Source organism: Temnothorax americanus, unplaced genomic scaffold (assembly GCF_048541705.1).
Source record: "Temnothorax americanus isolate GAGA-0224 unplaced genomic scaffold, ASM4854170v1 Scaffold15, whole genome shotgun sequence".
In the NCBI taxonomy this organism is placed as follows: domain Eukaryota; kingdom Metazoa; phylum Arthropoda; class Insecta; order Hymenoptera; family Formicidae; genus Temnothorax; species Temnothorax americanus.
In genome coordinates, this window is record NW_027509286.1 from 1,948,895 (window position 1) to 1,965,077 (window position 16,183).

General features: G+C 38.3%; 1 protein-coding gene across 8 annotated transcripts in view; it reads right to left on the reverse strand.

The window, feature by feature from the left end:
• Gw (trinucleotide repeat containing adaptor protein gawky) overlaps positions 1 to 16,183 on the reverse strand; it is a 72,455-nt gene that overhangs the window by 25,944 nt on the left and 30,328 nt on the right. The gene's annotated exons all lie outside the window — the stretch shown is intronic.

A 16,183-nucleotide genomic window follows, 5' to 3' on the forward strand; every position in this document is an offset into this window, starting at 1 on the left:
ACATCTTGGTTTTCAATCGTTCGCTCTGATTTTATCCTATCGACTGTCGAAGGGACAGTAAAAATGCAGAAAAGAAAGATTCGAGAGAGCTAGTCCCACCACAAATGCCATTATTATACGATTTTGTATAATACCATTATAATACCATTGTAACAATCGTGTCGCACGGATTTTGCCCGACGCGCGTATATGATGTTCATCTCGCGAGAGAGAAATGTTCCTGGCGACCGTTGCCCTCCCAGGTATCGGAGAGAATCGCTCGATACCGGAAATCGAACGTCCCTCAAGTCGTAACTTCAATAATTCGTGGTCATTTTGACGTCGATCCAAACGAACGAGAACACTTGTATAGTTCGCTATAATCCCTACATTTAACACGTCGAAATTGAGTCGATCGTCGATAACGTTCGTGAGACGAATTGAGATTTACGGCAACTTAATCAGTAAGTATAGTCAAGATCGACTGTACGTTATCACAAAGCACTTTCCAGTTTCTCACGTTTTCTCACGCAGTGTTCAAAGTTAACGCGACAGTTGCGTCGCGTCTTTTTTTTTTTTTTTTAGAAGAATGTGTCTTTTTTTCCTCGTTTTCTTTAAAAGAAGAACCAACTAGGTAGAGCGATATTTTTCGTTTTTCGAACTTCCGTCTAAAGATTAGAATACGATCGAAAATATGTGCGAATTGATATCGACAAAGTTACTTTATTGATCCCTCGTAAGTGCGCGCTCGCGATCGATCTTACGAAGTCATCGGCCATTTAATTCGGTCGTTAGCGCATTCGCGACTTTCCCTTCGTCCTCTTGAACGAGGACTCGGTTTGATCGAAGCGTAATGATTAATATCGAGCAAATTAAGAAGTCGACAGATCCTTTCAGGTCACAGGTCGTAAGAACGCGATACGATTTACAATGCCGGTTGGCTGTCGGTTGACATTGGACAGTACGTATGTCGCGATGAATAAGTACAGTGGTACGTCCATAATCATAAGCCGAAATCATATCTTTACGGAGAAAGAAATTTCTATCGCGCGTTCCCACCCACTCGATAATCAGACTCTCTTATATCCGCGGATTCTGCTCTCGTTTTAAAAAGAAAAACAGAAGATTGTTGGTCACATTTGGGCTTTCCAAATTTTCAAAATACAACGTTACGAAAACTCGGATATCTTTGTCTTCTTACTTCGGCAGAGATTCCGTCGAACAATACTGCCAAAAACGCATGAATTAACGTAGCAAAGCTAAAATCTAGTCGTAGATAAATCCTAAAGGTACAGAATACAGAAATACCACTATAAATCCATGCCTGTTACATGTATATATTGCACATTTATTGTAGCCGTTATAGACAGTGCTTGCTTAATCGATTCCGTCACCATCGTGCGAATCACAAGGAAGTGTGGGACTCTTACAAGACCCGAGATAGCTTCATATCTAATCACTAGGAATCAAAGACTGTCGCGGATTCAACTTATCGTCACATTCAACTGATCCTTAACCAACATTAACTTATAAGATCTTACTCAATTGGTTAAAAATTCATCATGTTGTTGCTAAAATGTATTCTTTACCTAATTTCTTTGAGGAAATTCGACGTCCAATAACATTTACGTCAACAACATACCTAATGAATTTTTTTCGCTTTCGATTAAAAGTTAATTAACGGCTAGGAATAACAAGACGATCGGAAAGAAGATACCTACTCCTGTTCTCCTGCACCAGAGATGACCGTACCGAGACGCGACTGGCGATATCACCGCGTTTCTTTTTTTCTCCTTCGCGATAGACACTTGATATCTCTTTCGAAACTCTCGTCTCGAGGTCGCAAGAACACAGAGAAAATCGCTGGGCGAAATTTGTACAGACCAGCGACGAGAGAGAGAGAGAGAGAGAGAAAGTTATCGCTAGGTGAAAGCCCTGCGAAAAGCTGCGAACGACACGCTCGCGAAAGTCGATGACTAGGTTGTTGTATCCGCGACTTCTCGTTTGCGATCGCGTAACAGAATCGGAAAGAGCACGGCCAGCCTCGATCTCGGACACATCTCTCTTCGATTTCCTCATTCTATTTCTCTTATACGATCTCTCATCCCCCCTCCCCCCGCTCCACAGTTTTGCGAAATTTATTCACTAAACTGGCGTGCAAAATGCGCCCGGAAAACATCGCCTCTTAGACAGGTGGCACTTGACAAATACTACTGACTTTCCAAGATAAAACGAAGCTAACGCACGAGGGAAGATAACGTGGAATGCGAATCCAGAAGAACGAGCGAAAGTCCAAGTAAAGTCCTTCAAGACGCGGTCGCGTCGCTTGCGCGATGCCGGCGAACGTTGCGGAGATTCCCTCTCGGTCTCGCGAAACCGAAATTGACCGCCTGGGTAATCCAGGCAATTTTCCACGCGGAGAGGATGATGAGCTCCCCCGCGTTCTCACATTACGGACGATGAGCTCGTGAATATTGTTGAATTTACGTCCCGGTTTAGACGCTTGCGGCAACGTCGTACCGTCGTTTCAGCTGGTTTTTACGTCATAAAAGTAGCGTTCACGTTCAATACTCGGATTACGGAGGTTTCATCCGTTTTGAATGCCTACGGAACTCCAACAGTTTCGCATTACCCTAAATAACTTGTTTGCCCTCTGTAAAAAGTAATATAGACCCGTCTTCCCGACGTCTTATATATATATACGATTTGTGCTCGACAAACTTAAGATTGGTCTTGCGAATCGGGTACAAAACTGGATACACGTCGGCAAATAAGAATATAGTGGTAATGTAACTGCCGAGCGGGTGCGCGACTCGACCCGCGATGCGTAAAACACGCCGCTTCGGAATAGCTGATCCCGCGTCCCGTAAGAAAATAAGCGAAGTGTGTCGCGGCTTTATTACAGCGCTTCGGAGGTAGACAAAGCGTTGTTCCGACCCGTGAGAATAATGAAGAAACTCTCGTTAATTTGTTCATCCTAAACTAGACTGACTTTTGTACTTAACAATTTACGAGAGCTCGAATAGCGCCATTCCAAGTAGTAGAAAATAGTGTTTGCATATTGGAAACGAAAACGCGTGCGCGCGCACGCGGATTGCGGCGGCGTAAGTATAGCGGTGATAAGTAGTGATTATTAGTAACGGGTAATAATAGGAGCAGCGGCAACAGTTTAGCAGCGATAACCATAACGATAATAATAGTAGCAATAGCGATAGAGTAATAGTAACGGTAGCAATAAATAGTAATGGTGACACACAGTAGTAACACAGCAGCGAGAGTATAATACCGATAATATCGGCGACAGCTAACGGCGCGTTGCGGCGTTAATAACAATAGAGTGACGATACACCAGTAGCAGTTTCAATTCCGCGATGAACGACTTTAATGATAGCCTATGAGATTGCGGGATATCGCGAAGACGAGAATTTACGGGGAAAGCAACACGAAATACCCTCGTCCCAATATATTCAATCCGGCACGCTCGTAATTATTTTCATATAGAAACGTACGCGCGCAGAGACATATAAATATCTCTCTCTATCTCGTGTCTCCTTCACCGATTTGAAAATGCATCCCTTTATAGTGGCACAATTTTTTTTTTTTTAAATAAATATTGGAAAAGACAGATATCACAATATCATATAGGTGTTATCTTTAAGCCATATGAAGAATTAAACCTGAAATATGCGCGATCCTGATAAACGACGAAACGTTCCTTACACGTAAACTTAAGGTATCACCGACAACCCGAAAGGAAGGGAACACGGTGCAATTGACAATATTTAAAGAAAGAACGGAAGGAAAGTCGTTAATATCGAACAGCCGTTTGCACATAGAAAGGCTGTTAGAAATGACGTGGACGTCAATCGATATTATTGCACAATAATTTCGTCGTCGCGGATGATGTTCTTTTTTTCGGCGTGACTTATCGATTACGCGGGCGACGGAATTATTGCGCAATATTGCGAAGCATCGTGTTAATCGCTTATCCGAGATACATATCTCGCATGCAAATTGCAACAGCACGCAAATATCACTTTCGGGCCATTATTGTCGGTAACGGTATTTAGATCGTAAATTCCTCCTTTCCTCGAGATCCAGAACGCGCAAGATTGGCAAGACTTCGGTTTTAATCAATTGGCGTCAATCGGGCGTGTTCGCGTTAATAAATTCGATCAGTCGCGCGCGATATTGCCTCCGAAGCGGATTGTGTGTCAGTTTTCGGAAAGTAATTACTTTTAGAAGTTTATGCGTTAAATTACATAGACAGCCATTAGGTTACACAAAGTGCTAAATTAGACAACCATTATTGCTAACATTATTATTAATATTATTATTAGTATTAAAGTATTATTATTATTTAGTATTATTATTATATTTTTATTATTGAGGATCAATAGACGTTTTCGACGAGCTCCCGCGAGATTATCTTATAGATTTAATAAGCTTTTTTAGTAGATACACACAATGAGACCGCCTTGATAACGCTTATACGGGCACTTATAGATTGCATCGAGATTGTTATTACGGAACACAAAGTATAATTATCGAGGACAACAAATAATCACTACTAAGCGATAAATAACTAGAATTGATGCGATTAGTACTGTTACCGATATTATAAAATACAGTTGACTTCGTCTCTACGATGTAACCGAATAAATAAGTAAATAGCGGAAACATATATGTACAGGAAATTCTCGTTTAACACAAAGCGCGTTATCGCTCTTGCCAAGCGTTTAATCTTATCGCAAGCGTTTAGTCTTCACATTTTACTTGATGTCACATTACAGCATTATCTATTCCGTCCGCGAAGTTACGAGATTAAATCTTGCGTAAATCAGGGATATGAACAACGGTAACGTAAAGTGTACGCGGCAGAAAATGGTAAATATAATGAATCGTCTTACGATAATTAATATTTTATTGCATAGAAAGGAAAGTCGCCATATATATATACTGGAACTTGAAATAAAAATAAATTATAATTTATTCAGATTCGCGCGACAATATATATATATATATATATATATATATATATATATAAATGTACAATTACTCGTAGGATATAATTAAGATTATAGGGAACGCTACACATTAAAGAATTATATTCTTGAGAATCTTTACTTTTAGATAGATATTGTTTCTTAGGTCGATAGAGAGAGGATATGGATGGTTTTTTTTTACCGTACGATTATTTAATGTACAATTTCCTTATATAATTTGTAAAAACAAGGTATATCAGGCATTTCCTAAGTCATTTATAAAAATAAACTTGAGCGCAAACCGTCAATAAAAAAACCAGAACAAGATCACACGCCAGTGAATTTATGAGCTTAATATCGAAACAAGTATCTTATTATCTTATTAATTTCAATCGATTTACTCGAAGAGCTCGCATTTTGCGAACGGAAGCCTTAAAAATAATTTAAAGACGCCGAGATCCGTGAAAAAATAAAATTTCGTCTTTTCTTATAGCTTAATATCGAAACAAGTATCTTGGTCGTAATCTCAGTCGATTACACGCACATCCAAGGAGAAAATCTTAGAAATAATTTAAAATCGCGAGGTAAAAGTAACACCTTGTCACAAAAGAGTATTCCTAGAAGAATTCCTTTGAATGCCCTCAAATAAATACATAGATATTTTCCAATTACTGTTAAAATTCATTAATTATTACAGACCTATACCACGATCTTAGTCGACAATTAATTTAATCTTCAGTTGACAATTAATTTAATATCACGTCGCACTTTTTAATACGTATCGTTTGAATTTTGGGTTTCTTTGCGGTTCTCTCGTTCGATGGCGCGGAACGAGCATCGTTCGATATCCTTCGATAAAGCGCGAAAGATCACTTGTGGAAAGAAAGATCAATCGAAGCCACGCTCTGCGCACAGCCAACGCGTAATAATTTCACTTTTTTACGGAACAAGAGAGAAACTAATTAACACACGGTAAACATTATCTTTCTCGTCCCCAAAAAGACACCGACGGTCTCTCTCGATAGAATCGAGACCCCGAACAAAATTACGAAAAGAAATTAGGCGATCTAAGTCACTGCGTCAACGTATGAGGATCTAAGTGCGGATAAACGAAGAAGTGTATTGATGAATCAAGGCAAACGCGGCAGACACGATGGCGAAAAACTATGACGACTAACAAAGCGTTACGAGCTACACGATAGAACGATTATACTTTTATACGGTATAGAAAAATAAGTATGAACGCTTACAAACTAAGATGGCATGTGACACACTTAGAATTTTGCAGACTATTCTTCACCCCCGGGAGCGACAACCGTCTTTTTTTCTTTTTGGAAATTAGGCTGAAGACACCACCCCCGGTGTAATATGAACGAAACGAGGTAAAGGCAGGAGAATTGAGGGGACGGGCAAAGAGTACTGTTTCGATCTACAGCGGAAAAATCGTCCCCGACGATGATCTATACGCGACTGACGTTGCGTGGGTGTTTTATAGCGCGATGTCATACAGGGGTTTCTGGCATCGATGCACGGATCTGCGTATGGAGCGCGTCGCAAATCCCTGTTACCTGCTAAATAGACGTTGATAGACACGTCGCGTTTTACACGAGACGCGAGAATTACGAGATGTTTTACAAAACCCTTACCACCGGTTTCAGGTACATCGAAACACAGCAGGACGCAGCTAACTCTGTGCAAAAACATAAATGGAGTCGTACATATATTGGATATAGCGTAGTATAAAAAAAAACAAAAAAATTAGCAGCGGTGCCAGCGGCACGTTTGCTCCAGTTAAGAGTGAAGTCTAAAATTAACGTACTCATCCGGTGCACGAATAAGACACTATTTTTCACGTTAAATAACCGCGCGAATATGCTAGGATTAATGCGAAATAAAAGAATAAACGATGATGTATGTATACTTTGATTAGGCTGTCGCAAACGTTTCACCGCGTGGAATTTCGGAGAAGGGTAGATAAATGAAAAATTGCAAGTAATTCTGACTTGCGGTCTTGCCTCAACAGCCACACTTTATCTTCCGTACGATCGCGCGTCGCGGTCGAAGACAGCGCGACGCGGCTACTGTCGCGGTGCGCGCGGCGTTGTCGCAACGTGCAATCGTAGATATCTCGATACAGGATAAACAGTACCTCGGCGGTATACTAAACGCGCGAACGCTACAGCGTACACGGACGAGCGTGAAATTACGAGTCACGGATATGTAGGATAGAATAAGACTCTTTAAGTTCCAAACTTAAACTTAAAGTGCGTTATATAACTAATTCACTACACCCTTACAAAGAGATTGAGATTGAGTGGAAATGCGCGAGAGCATTCTCTTACAACCTTCCACGCGAGAGCATAGTACTTTTGCCCGAAGAATGAAAAGAAGTGGAAACGGGAGGAAGGGGAGGGGAAGAACGAAGGGAGATGGAGTCTCTCGAAGACGCACCCCTTGGATCTCGTGACGATAGTTTCCCCCCCGAACAGTTATCTATCCTAAAACGCGAAATTTACGTTGTACATCTCTCGATTTCGCACATTTTTGGTCGTTTTCTCTGTCACACGGGTTTCTTTTCTTTTTTTTTTTTAGTTTTTTCCATTTTTCTCTTTTCTCTCACTTTATCCGCAAAACCTCCGAACACGTACACACACTCTCCCGGATTATCTCTTACGTATATATGTAGAGTTCCCCTTAAATATATATATATATTCTAGATATACCTTAAGGACTAACGCGAAAAGAAGGACAAACGCCAACTATACTCGTTAGAATGAACGTCTGTCTTATCGGACAAGACACGAGAATATCACATTGCAAATGTATATACGTATGTGTATGTGTATGTATATGTGGGTATGTTAATTCCTCTTCTTTCTTTATTTTTTTTTAATTCTTAATAACGTCGCTTAAGAGCTAAGGAGTCCTTATTAGTTTTTTACATCTTATGACAATGGGCGCGCGTGCGATGTGTGCGTATATACGTGCAAATACGGTATGCGAATACCGATATTTCTTTTTCTTTCTTCGTTCTGCTCTCTTTTCTTTGTCTTTTCGATCGAAATCGCGATCGATTTTGTTTTTTTTTTCTTTTTTTGTTTTAAGTCGACGCTCCGTCTTTTACGCGTTTTAAATACATTATTATTACGCTAATGGTACACGCGTTCGAGTGAGAAGTAAGTAATGTTTCGTGGAAGGCTCTGCATGGGTCGTAAGAACATCCCGTTCACACGCGAGGCACTCTAAGCCGGTCATCCCTCGGCGGAGGGGGACAAGTGCTTGGAATAATCACCGATTAAATTATACGCTTGCGTACGACGCATTTAAGCCTTCGTTTTACCCTTTATTGCCCTTTTTGCTTCTCGCCCAGTATCCGACCTCCTATAGAACACGTACTGCGAACACTCGTTTCCGCACGCGAAACATCTGGAATAATATTTCGGATTTATATACAATATTGCGTTCTCAGAGAAGAGACCGCGGCGACTATTTCATCCCTTAAGCAATATCGGAGCTATCGGAAAAATCTGTACGTTTTTGTGGACTGCGAACGTGTCGCTTGCTTCCGTTGCGGCTTTACGGTACGTCGATCGTCGGACTCTCGTAATACTCGGACCGATTGCACGGTTTCACGCTCTATTTCGATATCTTTCAATCCCTCGTCTGCGAGAGGTTTGTAAGCTGAATTACGCTCGTCTCGTATATACGTGACAAAAAACGTGATAAGCAAAGATAAAACAAAAATAAAATAAAACCGATAGAGTTAATCTAAAACGTTTATTTTTACAAAATCCATGAGGGTAACTTAAATTTTTTTTTGTTATAAATCATATACCGATACACAACAGATACTCGCTATTATTTCACTTCCTCGTCATCAGCATACAGGATTGCATCTACCGGTCATTTTTTTATACACAGGATATTCAGTCTATATGGTAATGCTTATATATAATCTAAGTTATAATAACGCATGTTTCACAATAAAAGTTTGTTTTGTACGCGAAGAATTGATCTTTTTGTATATATATTGCTACAAATATCAGTTATATATATATCTACTACAAATATTAAATAAACACATTGCGCAACATTACATCCATCCGCACGATTATACTCGGTACCTGATTTAATGAGCTAATAAAAATTATTACAACCCAATGATATCACATTAAATGATGTGTAGTTCGTTATCGTGTGAAAGCCGAAGAATATATAAAATTTACAACATAACTTGAAATGTAAAATTTAATAAAAATGCTTTAAAATAATGATATAAATGTAACAAGAAATTGATGTGTGCTTTTCAGTATGCTACTTTTGGTATGCCGTATGCTGAATGCTCAATATTCATATGAACTTTTAAATCTTCTTTTATGCAATCCTTAATACAATTTCAACCTGGTATTAACGCATTATCCGTGGGTAACGAAATATTCCGATTTTTCAATCCTGATGATTAATTTGCGTGCGTCGATATATTAATAATCGAAATACTCCAAGAACGCTTCAGAAAATGTGGAATATTCCGGGATTCACAGATAATGTATTAAAATAAGCCAATCACAAAATTATAACGCATATGATAACTACCTATAATTCTGTAACACTGACATATAATTATTTAATAATCTCTTAGTATTTATTTCTTTAACTTTGCTCCTGTTGTTAATTTAATTTATTAATTTTGAGACATGTAATACGCGTCCCGTGAAATTTATTTCAAATGAATATCGCAACCCCGATTTCGAACACTGCCAGTTTCCAAATATTATTCCAGTTGTCCGCACACGAAATAAGTATATTCAGTATTTAGTAATTTTATCTCTCGAAAGATATTTAAGCGTTATTTCATCAAAGTAACTGTTTCTGCTTCGCGAGGTTTCATGTTCAAACGTTCTATTTAAACTAATTCTGGATCCCTATTTTCTCGGAGAGAGTGGTTCTTTTTTTCTTTATCTCTTTAATAAGTACTTTAACCACGTGTCTTTTAGTCGCACAGGAAATAACATCGTAAGCATGTAACAGCATTGATTTACACACACATATAAGAATTTATATTAAAAATATAATACCATCAGACAAATGAGAAGGACTTTGTTCTGTACAAGCGAATGTGACAAGCGAGACTAGAAATTTCGGAACATAATTGTTTATATATGACTATAAACAAGCATTTTAAACAATTTTGGATTTAATACCACCGGATTTAAAGTCCGATCATCGATATTAATATCATGAGTCCTGTGTGAATGTGTGTATGTGTGTGTACATGTGTTTGTGTGTAATGTGTCCCAGGCATAATACTGTTGTTCAATAATCAAAATAACCCGAGACAAAAACTGGGAATCCTGGATAATTTTATAAGACAATGACTGAAAAGAATACTTTGCTTGAAATACGCAAAAAAACGCTACCGCTCACCATCTTTCGAATCTTTTCAAGGTTCTTTTTCATCGATCTCTGAATTCCCAGAAGAGTCGCTTATTTCTAAGTCTATTTTCTAAGCTGCTTGCCAAATAATTAACACCGATTAATGCTAATCCCGATTAACGAGTTTTCTTTCCTACGTCTGTTACACGTGAGACAACAACATACGAAATAACTCGTTAATGCGAATTTAACTCAGTAATTAGTTAACTGTCAACACAGTTCACTGTTCAATGCGAAACTGTTCGATTTCTCTTCGCAGGACACTTCCTTCTCTCGTTGCATTCTGTTTCGTGGGCGTAAATTCCAGTAAATATACGATATCAAGTGGAAACGAAATGCACTGACGCTCTATATATACATACATATACGCGATACTAAATTAGTGACTCAATTACTAGGAAACGCGTGGTGCGGAAATGCAACAATGATATACGATACTCGAGAGCAAGTTGACTAAAATAACACACACACACACACACACACACACACACACACACACACACACACACACACACACACACACACACACACACACACACACACACACACACACACACACACACACACAACAGTTCTCTAATATATATATTGTCACGACCTTTATGTAGCATATATAGCAAATATAGTCCTCGTGCATAAACTACGTTTACGCGACGACGTAATTATCTAGAAGCACGAACCCGAATCGATACGTACAATTAGTAGACAAATTTTGGGGGCAATTTCCTACGATCTAGAATCAATTTTCGGGACTAATTGCGTGACGGTATTTTCCTAAGTAAAACACGATTACATTGATGCGAGTGAATTAGCTGGATCACTCACCTCCCCCGACCTTCTCGAAAAATAAAACCAAGCTTGCTTTCATCGTAATGAGCGGCGTGTTTATGAAACAATTAAAAGTAATGATTAAACGGCGTTGGCGTCCGCTCGAAGTTCCAATTTAATTACGCGCGTGGATCCGACTAGGACTGGTTTTTAAGTGACACCAGAGAGACAAAGCAGACCCCTTAAACTACTGATCCAATACACCCTACATATATGGTCTAATTAAAGGATTTTATTCCTAATGCGCTTCGGAAATTTTCGGACGACTTGATGCCTAAGAAGAAGAATCAACGCGGGCGGGAAACGAATCAATCGCGATTGGCTACAGCCACCATCAGCCCGGATCGCAATTATGGTCCACGATAGATTTTCTCGTTACGTAAGCTGACAGTACGACATTGCGATATTTCCGTACAATAGCTAATACCGTGCGATAGCTAGTTGCCATTGTACCGTGGTACACGCTAAGTGGTATGGTATAACACGAGAATACCGGCTTACAGGGAACACGAGATATAGATATTCTTTTTCTCCTTCTTATACGGACCATAGCTGCATCTCGGGATCACGGCTGCAGGAAATCGCGACTGTCACGCGCGCGGCTCTATCGCATGGACAAATCGCTCGTCTAACGATTTGCCGTAGCGATGAAACCGTTGTCACGCGTGGAAGGAAATACTGGCTCGTCGTAATAAGCGTCAGCGCGATTTCTAGACATTGATCCCTCGTAGCAGCGATACTTAAAAAAAAAAATAATCACATCAGAGCGACAGCGTACATCGTCACGAGTTAAGCTCTATAAAAATGTCAAGTAGGAGTACAATGATCGATCTTACATATAGTTACATAACACTCGAAAGAAAAAAGGGAAGGCACACACAAGCGAAGACTATTATTCGCGTAAAAAGAAAGCGGAAAGAGCGGAATGACGGTGCAACGGCAGTGCGATATGTCCTAATTAATAATTAATTATAATTCTACGTAAGCGTCTTGACGAGCTATTGCACATGTGTTATATTATACACAATCGCGTGCGATGTAACGAGGCATTAAAAATACTGTTATATACGATTATTTGTACCATTATTGTTGCAAATTGATATGAAGCGATTGTCGCTCCGATATAAATGCGAACCTTCCTGTTTACGAACGATTGAGAAATTACAGGATAAAATCTTGTCGGGAGGACAAAATCGAGTTTCTTTTCTATCGAGATAGCGCGATCCTCGCGGAATCGCTGTTTCACAAGTTTCGCTTCACAACTTGTTGAAGGATTATTTATCACATATACGACATGCATCGAGTAATGATACTCTTTTGTTTGGAACGTTCGCTTTTCAGTATTTTTCTATCGATAGAGATATCAATGTAACGAACAAAACAGAGATATTAAAAAAGCACTGCCATTCCACGATCATTTTCGTTATCCTGAAGTATTTCCAGTACAGAACAAACTCTTACGAGCTACAGATTTGTCTGCCTCTTTTTATTTATTTCGTTTGTATAAAAATATTTTGCTTTAATAGTAATGTCATAAAATATCATTGCATAAAATTCGAGCGTAAAAAATCAACGTAAATGCATTTCTAAAATCGATTTTTCAAATCATTTTCCCGTATCGTGTTTCAATTTCTGCAAAAATTGATCAATGCTATATAAATGAAAACTAAACGCTAGGTATTGTACTAGATATACATATGTACAAATTAAAATTAAGCCAAATTAGAATTAAGGGTCGCGTGTGAATCTCACACTATCAGAATGATATACGAATAATTTACTTCTCCGTCCCCATTAACACAGTTTTCTTTTCCTGCTTTCTGACACTTTCCTATCTCTTTTTAGCTGCTATTAACCACCAATAAAACAACTGTTTTGTACCAAGTGTTTGTAAAGTATGTACTCGTGTGTGTCTGTGTGTATGAACGAATTTAGTTATTATCTTACGTCCGCTATATAGTCAGTCCATTTTTATCGAATTTATTTATTTATCATCTCGCGATTGTGTATTTTATTTATATATGTATCTGTGAATGTGTGTATGTCGTATGTTTGTGTAAAATGTATCGAATAATAAAAGGCAACGAGTTAGAAAGATTAAAGTTAACTTGCGTTAGATTATAATAAAGCGATAAGCTACACGCGTCGGTATCGTTAGTGTTTATCATTTAAAAATTATAGTTTTCATATTATTCCCTTATTACCTTATTATCGCATAAAAAGTACGCGCGCAAATACACATGTGTATGTATGTGAATGTGCATTATCCTCTCGCACGCAGCACCTAGAGCGCGTCTCGTACAATTCCATCGCGACGATCGATCGAATATGTTTTAGTCAATTGTGTATGACATATATACGCACAAGTTTCACGCACGCACATTTACAAGTACGCACTTTGCACCTTTCGGGAGCTTTATATATATATATATATATATATATATATATATATATATATATATATATATATGATCAGTTACTCCTGATTGGTTGATCTCTAATTGATCATTAATTCAATCATTATTATTAGAGATATTATTATTTTTATTATTATTATTATTATTATTACTGTTATTACTTACGTACGCAATTGAAATTTATTCGTTAAACTTTATGGTACTATTAATATTAAAATCCATTGGATTATATCGATTACTCATACCGTTACTCACACCGTAAGAGACCCTAAACAGCTAAATATAAATACCTTGGCTGTAAATCACTGTTATCACAACAAATTAGCATTAGGTTGACCGATTTCATCTTGGCTAACTCGGAGAAAAGTTCCCCCCCTTTGATTCTCAAAATTAACGGCCCTTCATACTTTAAATATTATTCAATCCTTCGATTAGCCTTCCCCATAGCGTAAATTAGCATGTGTGCTAACTTACGCTATCTTGCACTTAAAATGTTTACCGAGGCAAAGAAGAAAACTGTAATGAAAACGCATGTCTGCAGGTATTGAGAAATGCAAACGAATGATTCGCTTATTTCACTATCACACCACGCTCCGTGCTTTTTTGTGAAAGCAAGCAATTGGATTTTGCTTTTACTTTTCGTTCATATGTTCCCTCTATTCCGTCCACTGTAATCGTTCGTACGTTCACTCGCTCCATCTGTTATCTCATCTCTCACGTCCATTCTGCCTCACTCACTCCATTGTACATTTCTTCTTCTTTTATACCTGCATTCATGAATTTAAGTCTTCAAACACTTATATATATTTTAAGTTTACATTCTTAAAATCTATTATAGAACTGTTAAAACGCCATTATATATCTTGCCCCGTTTAAAAATGCCTATCTTTTAATCTAATCTTTTTAAACGTCTTAAAATAATTATTTAAAGATTTCATTCAAAGAATTATTTTGTCAATTTGCGTCAGAACTATCACCCACAAATACAACTATAATGTTACTTAGTTATTAGTATCAATAGTTCATAATCATAAATTTAGGGTATGTAGCATAAGCGTGCAGCATAAGTTCATATAATAATTATCTTTATACCTAATACAATTTTCCCACATATTCCCACTCTACTTATCGCACACTACTAAACTTTGTTAAGTAAAATGTAAGGAGGCGTTATGCTATACCATACATATACATATTACATACATATATGTATGTACAGGAGAAGGGGGGTATGTCTGTGTTACTATATAACATAGTAATGGGAGATTTATGAGATTTATATCGTACCCTTGAAAGTAGTCGATCACGCAATTCGCGAAGCGTAAATCAATTCGACAGCCTTCGATTTTTTTCGTTTAAGTAAGTTTCATTGATAAATCCGATCTTGAAGGCAGTAAGAAATTTATTTTCAACTAAAATGTCAATTTGATTAAAAATTTATTTCCCGTTGTCTTCGATACGCCAACTTGAAAGAAGCGACGTAACAGACGGAATCTGTAAATGAAATCCATGGATGGATTATCCATGGATTGTTATAACAGATGGAATCGATCTGAAAATTTAAGCGATCACACACTGCCTTACTTTCATCATCCTTAAATACTACCGTCTTAATACTACTACTCTATCTAGCCAGTGTGTTATCGCTTAAAAATTCGTCTTCTCGACTTGCGTGTGTGTGTGTGTGTGTGTGTATGTGTGTGGCAGCCTACTCTCTCAGAAATACGATATAATTATGTACAGAACGACTCTCATAAGCAGCGCTTCCACTACTTTACCTTTTTTCTTTTTTTTTCTTGTATTGTTTTTGCAAGGGCAGCTCACATAAGTCGTCATAATCGCATCGTCGTATTTTTTACCACTTCCACTTGAACCCTATTTACGCTACACAATAATTATGAATACCTTAGATTATGCAATCTTACGAAAATATTAAAATTAAATATTACGCATGACAACACTGGCCGACAGAGTCGAAGCGACGTGACCGGCGGAACCACGCGGATTTCTCATCCCGCGGCCTCGTCATGGACCGATGCACCCCGTCGTATAATGCGCGAAATATGTGACTTTTATTTTGATGATGTCTCCTACGAAAAGTGATCTATCTCTCTCTTTCCCTCACCTCTTTCTTTTCCCCTTGGAAGGCAACAAATATAAAAATTCCCAATGTTTTTTGATTTACTGATATACGCCAAAGGATATAGTGGTCCGGTATCCGCGAGGATCGACCGATCGCATGGAAGCGGCGGAATCATTGTCGACCAATGCTACTATGTACGTTTCCTTAGCTTGGCGTGTTTGACATTTGCAAGCATGCAGGTTCAGTCATGCGTGGCAAACGTGTATGATCAGCGTGTGTATATGTAGTTGTTCACTTTTATTGCGCGCGTCTCGCTGAACAGCGTCCTGATTGTTTCTTTTTTTCCTTCTAGTTTCATATATGCTTATATATGTAATATAATATATATATCTTTCTCTCTTACTCTTTTTTCTACATCTTTCAGTTCACGAAGGAAAAAAAGCCGTCTCTTTCACGTC